This window comes from Galeopterus variegatus, unplaced genomic scaffold (assembly GCF_000696425.1).
Source record: "Galeopterus variegatus unplaced genomic scaffold, G_variegatus-3.0.2 Scaffold4861, whole genome shotgun sequence".
NCBI classification, from domain to species: Eukaryota; Metazoa; Chordata; class Mammalia; order Dermoptera; family Cynocephalidae; genus Galeopterus; species Galeopterus variegatus.
Genome location: NW_007730972.1, coordinates 41026 through 50806, shown reverse-complemented (window position 1 = coordinate 50806; position 9781 = coordinate 41026). Strand labels below are relative to the sequence as shown.

General features: G+C 39.3%; 1 pseudogene; it reads right to left on the bottom strand.

Annotated features, from left to right (window-relative positions):
• Positions 1 to 7749: 7749 nt before the first annotated feature.
• Positions 7750 to 9655, bottom strand: LOC103603909 (annotated as a pseudogene).
• Positions 9656 to 9781: the final 126 nt, after the last annotated feature.

Sequence of the window (9781 nt, the reverse complement as noted above, 5' to 3'; positions counted from 1 at the left end):
ACCTTTACTAGTCTACTAGTCTAACTAGTTAATATCAAACTTTGTCTCTGATTTGTGGGTATTTTGTTTTTCTTTCAGTTCTGTGTTGGATTATTTTCTGTTCCCACCACTTAAACTCTGCAGTGGAACTAATTTGTTGTCCTTTGCTTACTTCTAAAATGGGGGAACAACATGTGGGGAGCAGCACTTGAGCCCTGTGGTTGAGCTAAACTATTTCTTTGCTGCTGACTCCCAGGGAAATGTTTTTTGTGTAGCTCAGGATTTAATTTTTTGACCTTGTAAGCACTTCTGGGTCTTGTGAGGTCCAGTACACCTGAGTTGTGTGGGAACTCTGGTCTGGGCCTGAGACTTTTCAGAAAAGTCCACCCCTGCAGTTCTATATTCCTGACCAGTCTCCACTGAGTGATCCTGTGCTGATTGGGAGGCAGATCAGCTGTCCTTGATGTGCCCCAGTGTTCCCCCAGTGGCCCATCTCCCCCACCACCCACACTCCAAACACTTCCCAAGGGATGGGCTGTGTGCTGGTCCCCTGTGATGACTTACTGGCCTCTGAGTGGCTCCTTTTTTCTGTTGTCTGTGGCTCCCTGCTCCTATGTGGGTCCACAGGAACCCTGTTAGAGGGCCACCAAGGCCCTCTTGTCCCCTTCCATCTCCAAGCAACTTCAGGGGAAAGGCACAGCAGTGGCTTTTGCCAGCTCTTGTTCCATTTTCTCACCAGGGCAAGCCTTGAAGTGGCCAGGATTCAAAATGGTGAGAGTGATCCTTTCCCTCATCGTGGCTTCTCCCACCTTCATGCACCCATAGGTCTCTCCTCCTTTTCCCCTGAGCTCTAGTGGCTCTAGCTTGGCTGTTGTTGCTTTTTAATAGTTGTAAATTAGTTGGCTTGTGGGAGAGAGTGATGTTGGGGACTGTCTCTTCAGCCATCTTTACCAGAAGCCCACGTTTTATAATTTTAAAACTTTTATATAATTAGTAGCACACTGTTATTTTCTACCTTGCCTTTTTCACTTAATATGTCTTGAAGATCTTTCAACCTCGGTGCATATAGACTTAACTTGTTCTTTTATTTGATGTATAATATCCCACAGTATAGATATACTAGAGATTATTTAAACATTCTTGTTTGGTTGACATTTTTTTTGTTGTTTCTGTTTTTTTGCTGTTACAAACAGCTGCAATGTCCATCCTTTTTTTTTGGTGGCTGGCCAGTATGTTGTTATCAACAACACACTCTAATCGACTATGCATACCTTTTCAGGCACATGTGTGAGGGCTTCTGCAGGAGGGATACTGAGAAGTGGTATTGCTGGGTATGCATGATTTTAGTTTATTCCTAGAAATAGTAGTTTTTATTACTATGGAAGATACTTTTTTGTCTTAATTTCCTTATTTTTGATAGTTTGTTATTATTACATATAAAGTTTTTAGCTATTGATCTTCTATCCAGCAACCTTTCTGAATTTTGTTATTAGCACTAATATTTTGAAGAGTTTTTTTGGTTTTTCTATTTAGATAATTATTGTGTTTATGATTAAGAAGAGTTTTTCTCTCTTCAGGTCTTAAAACTTTGTCCTTTTTTCTTGTCTTCCTGTTCTAAGACTTTACAGTGTTGAGGAGAAACTAAGAGCTGGCATCTTTGTTTCTTTCTCGGTTTTACAAGGAAACTTTCTTTTTTTTTTTTTAAAAAGATGACCGGTAAGGGGATCTTAACCCTTGACTTGGTGTTGTCAGCACCACGCTCAGCCAGTGAGCAACCGGCCATCCCTATGTGGGATCCGAACCCGGGGCCTTGGTGTTATCAGCACCGCACTCTACCGAGTGAGCCACGGGCCGGCCCTGCATGATTTTAGTTTTGATAGGAGACTGTCAAACTGCTCGCCACTCGCCAAAACTGCTTTTCCAATTTACATTTACAATTACATTTCTCATGAACAGAGCATGAAAATGCCTTTGGTCAACATATGATACTCTCAATTTAAAAACTTTTGACTAAGGTTTAACTGTTGAAAAATGGATTCTATTTTTATGTTTATTAGCTATTAACTTCCTCTTTTGTGAATTGTCTGTTCATACTGAAGAAGTTCAGAATATGCCACTCAAAATATGCTGCTCTGGCATTTTTATTTTGGGGGTGCGGTGGCTGATTGGTACAGGGATCCAAACCCTTGACCTGAGTATTATTGGCACCACACTCTAACCAGGTGAGCTAACTGGCCAGCCCCGTCTGGTATATTGACTATTTTGAGTTAAAGACATTAAAAAAAGGAACAGGTGTGAGATCACTCTGACCTTCATTTTGTTTCTTAACAGCCGTAGATGAAGTTCCCACGGGAAAGTTGTAGCATTCTTATCACCAAGGACAGGAAGTCCAGACCGAGGAAATTCAATACAGCTCTTGTTAAAATAACTGCTATCATTTAAGCTTCTCCACATGATTTAGTTGCTTTATTCACAGCTTACTACTCTTTGTCCAATTCAGTGCGTAAGTGATTGATTCTAACTGCCTCCGTAGGTCTTCATTTCCTTATGAGGGCTCTTGCGCCAAATCTGTCTTATGTCAATTTAATTCTTCAGCCTAGATGGGACCCCAAGAGGATGGAGATGAGTTTTGTCACCCCTATGATGTCTTCAGTGCTTGTCTCTTTGTGTATATATTTTTGAATGTATTCTATAACATTTGAATGGTTCAAAAGGATATAGAGTGAAAAGTTTTCTTCCTCCACCCTCGCACTCCCCCCCTTATTTCTCCTCACCAAAATTTATCCTTTCAGAGATATTCGTACATATACATGGGCTGGTTATTTTTTAAAAAAGAAAGAAAATTTAGATCTGTGTATGTCCATTCACAGAAAATTGTATAAATGAGTATAAACATATCTTGTTCTGCAAGAGTTGTCATAATGACATTTGGATATCATGCAACCATTTATTCAGAAAAGATGATATGTGCATTAAAAACAATTATATCTAAGAATATTTATGAAGTTATTCCTTACTCTACTGCAGTACTGGGCTAAGTTACTTAGATACAGTATCTATCTCCTAACAAGAACCCTGTTGGGTAGGTACTATTTCACAGAAAAGAAAACAGGCTTGAAGTGTTGCAGTGACTTGCCCAAGGTTATCTGGCTACTTTAGAAGCTTTGGGATTAGAACTGAGCTTTTGCGGGCTGAAGCCTGAGCCTTGACCACTGTACTTTACTCCCTCCACATGGCTATTGACAGTAATGCACTCATGATCCAGAACAGATAGCGTTTGTGTAGGTACTAAAGGCACACACGGAACGAGTCGAGTCAGCTGCTCCATCCTTGGGTGTCTCCTGCACTGGTCTCTTGTACTTTGGTTGACTGTTGGTGCTAATTATACCATACTGCAATTTATATCAAAGGCCTAGAAATTTGATAACTTGGGACTGGGTTTATGTTCAAGACATGCTCAGTAATGCTAAGCTTTGTTTTGTTTTTGTCAGTTTTAACCAACCAATTTATTATTTTTAGTTTGCAACAAAAAAATAAAATTTGCTACTGAAACCAATGCTTTTAAAATGCAATTTTTGATAATGCAACACTTTTCTTTCCTTTTTGTTTTTCTTTCTTTTTAAGGAATGAAGCTATTTTGGTAAAGCAGAATGCACAGGGCATCACTGCAGCATGGATCCCATGGCCAGAGGGTCCTGTGGGATACTGGGCAAGGTGCGCCTCTCTTCTTGGGTGTGTGCCCCTGTTGATCATGAAAAGCACTTTGTGTGGTGATAATTTCCATTATAAACATGCTAGCAATTATTGTGAGGGTTGGTCTTACCTGTGTTTTCTGTTTGTGATAAAGTGTGAAGATATGTTAGATATTCTTAGTGCTTCATCTTTGAAACAAAAATTTCAACTACTACTCTTTCAGAATTCTGACTAGTTCAGACTGAAGAAAATCTTCAAAAGTTTACAAACTGTTACTTTTGCAAATATTTCTCTGAGTATGTTAGGATTTTCTCAATATTGAGCAATCAAATAGAGAAAATAATTGGATATTGACACTATAGGAGATTCCAGATCATTCACAAACCTCTAATTTCAAATGCTGGTATTCAACAAAATAGCTTTCAGTGGTCATTGACTTTCAAATATTACAAAATTGAATACATCAAATAAATGTAAAGTAACGAAATACAGTTTTTGTCTATTTTATAAGTGGGGTTCACTTCAGAAAGGGTGCTATTGCTATAGACATCTGAAAATCACAAAATTGGACACTACAGAGAGACTATTGTAGGATTCTGAGAGTGAAGAGTGTTGACAGGGGAATGGAAAGCAGAGAGTGAGTTCCATCATGATCTATCTGGCCAAGATGAAATGTTTGGGACCTGGACCTGTGTGGATCACGGGAAGGGAGCAGATCAAAGGTAGTGCCAAAGTTAGCGGGTTTGGGGTGTTAACTGGGAAAACAGTGGTCCACTAACAAAAATAAGGAAGATAATGGGTGGGTAGATGGATGAGAAGTCTAAACCCCTTTATCTTACAAATAGGTAAGCTGGCTCATCACTTTTTTCTAGTCTTTTTTGTGGGGAGGGGTGCATAGGAGAAATATTTTAAAAAAACAGATTGAGGGCCGAGCCCGTGGCGCGCTCGGGAGAGTGCGGCGCTGGGAGTGCAGCGACGCTCCCGCCACGGGTTCGGATCCTATATAGGACTGGCCGGTGTGCTCACTGGCTGAGCGCGGTGTGGGCGACACCACACCAAGGGTTGCGATCCCCTTACTGGTCACGAAAAAGACAAAAAAATAAATAAATAAACAGATTGATATTCGAGTGGTTATTTTATTTACTTTAATCTGTGTGTCTTTTGTAAAAAGATTATGATTGCAAGATTAGAAATCAAAATCCAACTTATTTGTCATTTGTTTATATTTTTCCTCATATCTCATTATTAGTTGTTTGATGAATGATACAAACCATCATCCATATATTATAAATATCTCTTGTGACAGTGTTTCTCAAGACGGCAGGATATTCATGTAAATTTAAAGGTAGTGTTTTTAATATAATGTTGTGTATAGTATCAGTTAATTATCATTTCTGAATTCCAAGTCCAGGCAACTTACATTTTCACTGTCTGTAGATTTTGTGTTTTTTCCCCAAGAGATGGAGGAAGGATTGAGAGACAGGGGGTGGAGGTGGCTTTCCTTAATGTGTCTGATTGCACGCACTTAGCTTGGAGATGGGAGAGATTAGAAAAGAGGATCCATTTATAATAATAGCAAAAATTTACTCAGCGCTTACTATGTACTCAGCACAGATCTAAAAGCTTTACCTAGATTATTTCATTTACCCCCCACAACAACGCTATGAAGCAGGTGCTATTATTATCATCATCCTGCACACCTCCCCCCCTCTTTTTCCCCCACACTGGCCAGGACCAAGAACCAAACACTTGACCTTAGTGTTCATTCCCCGCTTACAGATGGGAAATGAAGCCCAGAAAATTTAAGTTACTTTCTCAAGATGAGTAGCAGTAAAACCAGGGTTTGAACCCAGTTACCCAGACCCTAGAAGCCACCCTTGAGGCAGGATTTGGGTGGGTAAAAGGCTGAGTGAAAGCTTACCAGTGGGATATCCACCATAAATATAACAAGGATGTGAGAGGTTTCTCCAGCTCTCCAATTACAGCCCTAAATACAAAGAACTGAGAAGCATTCCGTGAGACACAGATATAAAATACCACTTTTTGCCAGCACAGGGAAATTATGCCCTGAGAGACAGAAATGGTAGTAATTGTTAATGTGAATTTTTTTGGTGCCTCCAAGAGTAGTTTTCGCGCACAGAAAATATTATTTTGATGCTATTTTTATAATATTTGATTTACTAAAATTACGAATTTTTTTCTTTTCCTTTTTCATTTTTTTAGGTTTTTTTCTTTTTCTTCTTTTTAACTTTTTCTTTCTTATTTTGTTACAAGTTTAATAGCATAAGTTTTCCTTAGTTTTTAAAGTTTGGCTTACTTATCTTATTATTCTATTTATAACTCTAGTAAATTTTAACAACCAAAGAGGCATTTGATTAATGTTCGATCTCATTGACAAACTTAATCACATCTAAACATTTTAAACTTCATTCATGAATTTAATATATTTGTTTTCCTTGTTAAGCTCTTTAATTGTCTGAATAAGTAACTCAGCATCTAACAAATTAAGTTTATACATTTATAAATGTGATAAACCTTAAATTCTATTGAGTGCTTCAATACTGTTTATTAACTTAGTAAGACCTTATCTTAAAATCATTAATATACAGTTATCTACTAAATTACACGATTTTAAACTTAAAATGTAAGTCAAATGGTTACAAACTGGAGTACTGATAGGCAAACTTTTCTTAAATATTACATGTACATTGAATTCCTAATGTGCCCAGATTCTTTAAAACAAAATATTGATATCATGGGCATGGGTCTTTTAAACATTTCATACTCAATTGTCAGTCTTTCTAGGGTTGAAATGCCTGCCTGCTAACAATTGTGATATTTCTTCTTAAAAGCAATTTTTGTGTTGTTCTTATCAGCAGGCAGGGATTCTTAACCACACAAAGTCCCAGTTTTTACTCTACCACAACCTAAAAAAGGTGGCAGAAAAATCAGCCCCCTGGATTCAGGTTGCAAGTTACTATTCTTAAGCTAGAACCATGACCTAGCTGCTACACTGCTGAATTGGATTAAAATAACCTACTATTGCCTCATTCTATTCTGAATTATTTTCCTAAATTCTACCTTCCTGTTAGGACCATAATTCTAACATGTATTTGAACGACCTTCTGTAGACTCTGCAAGGATGGTTCGCTGCTCTGTCCACAGTTGTAAAGTCATGCTCTAGACAGTAAGTTCAGAAAGATTTTGTTTATTTTAATTTAATTTATGTTTTAAAAAAATATGCCATAATTTTCATTGCAACGCGGCTATTTTTGTGATGGTGGGGAGTCTGACTGCAAAACAGTGTTCCACTGAAGGCTCTTTTATACAGAAATTGCCATCATGACTGATATTCAAAATATCTTTAGTGTTGCGAGATTCACACGGAGAACACAAAACTCCTACACTTAGTAGTATACATTCAATGGGATACAAAAAGGCATTAATATCAGCTATTTCTTTTAAGAAGATATGCAGGTAACAGGAATGAACACTGAGGTACTAGCATAAGTTGATGACACAGTTAACAAAACTTAATTGGCATTCCTTTTGGAGATTAAACTCTTTACAAACAAATGCTTTTAATGCATAGTGTTATATCTGTGCAGCCATGTCACAAAAATAGGCTTGCCAAGGCAGGTGAGGGGTATGAATGCTCAAGCCTCGCAGAACTGCAATCAAGTTCAACTGCCACTACAAATAATACTGAAAAAAATTTACCATCTGACCAGTGAATGATACTTTCAAGACATTCAATTAGCTTACCTTTGCAGTAATCTACGGTATTCACATTGACAGTCACATTCATTGTAGTGCTTGCTGCAACTGAGGTATATAAGCAGTTGTTTTAACTAAAAATGATGGGAAGGCATTCCTTGGGTTCTACATAAAAGTAACAATATTCAACAGTCTAATGGCAATAACTGATAGGCTGCTTAAATGAATGATATCCTTTATTCATTGTGTTGGAAGGGCCCAGTGGAAAAAACCCCAACAAAACCTAATATTATTCCACTGGGCTGAGCTGTAGAAATGGAAGGAAGCTCCTTAGGATCCAGATGGCACTTGACTATCATTTTATAATGGTTTTCCTTTAAGTGAAACTACTATATTGCCTCCCAATTTCTCTCCAAATGTCCAACAGTCCTTAATATCATCCAAACCATTTACTTACCACTCATGTTTAATACCTGAAAATTTCTTTTTATTTATTTATTTTTTTTCCCTTTTTTTTTTTTTCGTGACTGGCAACGGATCGCAACCCTCAGCGTCGCGCCCACACCTCACTCAGCCAGTGAGCAGCGGGTCTGTATGTGGGATCCAAACCCTCGGCGGGATTCGGGACCGGCAACGGGATCGCAACCCTCAGTGCCGCGCCCGCACCTCACTCAGCCAGTGAGCAGCGGGTCTGTATGTGGGATCCAAACCCTCGGCGGGAGCGCCCCCACACTCCCAAGCGGCGCACTGTAGCAGTGCGCCCCCAGGCCGGCCCTGAAAATTTCTTTTTAATTGCATCTTTAGAACTAGAATAAATCATCTTTTTATTTTATTTTATTTTATTTTTTATTTATTTATTTTTTTTCAAAGATGACCGGTAAGGGGATCTTAACCCTTGACTTGGTGTTGTCAGCACCACACTCACGCAGTGAGCTAACTGGCCATCCCTATATGGGATCCGAACCCGGGGCCTTGGTGTTATCAGCACCGCACTCTCCTAAGTAAGCCAGGGGCCGGCCCTAAATCATCTTTTTAAAGTTGTACTTTCAGAAGCCCAGGATATAAATACTAGGTAGGTCTTCTTTCTTAGACTCTTTTGTTTCATACCTGACATCGTACAAAGCATACTGGCAATCATTCAGAGGTAGCAACTTCACAAAAGATGTGTAGGGGTCCTCTTCAGTATCACCAATGTCACCCACCAAGATCTGCTTTGCTTCCTCTACAATTGTCTTTTGTCATAGCTTAAACAGAAGAGAACTTCTTTCTTTCTTTTTTTGTTGCTTCCTCTACAATTGTCTTTTGTCATAGCTTAAACAGAAGAGAACTTCTTTCTTTCTTTCTTTTTTTTATCTCTTCTTGTGTAGATTTCCTTACTTTTATATCATTAAAAACTTTGATGACTTCATCATTTGCTGTAACTCCAGAAGCCGTAGTGCCCGTGGCTGTGGCTGTGGAGGCTCTGGCTCCGGCTCTGTGGGCTAGGAGGGGAAGAGGGCCAGAAAGATTTTAATTTTGCGGAATGTCTTAGGATCTTAGACACAGGCTGCATTTTCTTTCCCAGTCAATGCTTTTCCTCGTGGAGCATAGGTACAAGAATTTGAAAAATACATTCTGATTTTCAAAAGCAATCACGGTTATATTCACTTGTGTATTATGACTTGGGTGCAATTTTAGGAAATTAAATACCAGTGATTCAGGGTTTAGCAATGCAAGTTCATGATCCAAGATATTAAGATATAACATGTATACTTAGAGTTTTGTTATGGAAAGTCAGCGTAGGTGTAGGATATAGACATGTACACTTTCTCCCCCAATGATAATCGGCAACTTTAATGCTTGAAAAATGAAATATTAGGCTACGTTTATTATTCTGGGTCATTTAGTCACCCATTAGCAGTTTAAGTGATTATTGTGGTTTTCCATGCAAACAGGTGGGTCAGACCCAGCCCAGGGTGCCATTTGGGAAATGCTTTACGGATTCAGGTCCCTTGGCAGATCTCATAGCTATTCTCTAAAATGTCTCATTACGAAAAATTTCAAACATACAGAAATGTTGAAAAAAGGTTTACAGTAAACACCCATATACCCACCGCCTTGATTCCGCTATTAACGTTCTGCCATTCTCGTCTATCCCAGTATGTATCCCTCCCCGTCCCCATTCATCAATGCTCCCCATAACTAAGGGGACAGCGTTAGCAAGCTCAAGGTGGCTTTCAAGTGATGCTTCCAAATGGTGCCGCTCGCGCACCTTCAGCCTCAGCATCCCGGCGAATAGGGGTATTCCCTCCCTTACTCGATTTCGGGGACTAAGGAGGCGGGCTGAGGGCCCCGGAGCGCCACGGCGCCCCCGGGCGGCTGCACTGGGGCCCAGCCGCGCCGGTCCAGGGTG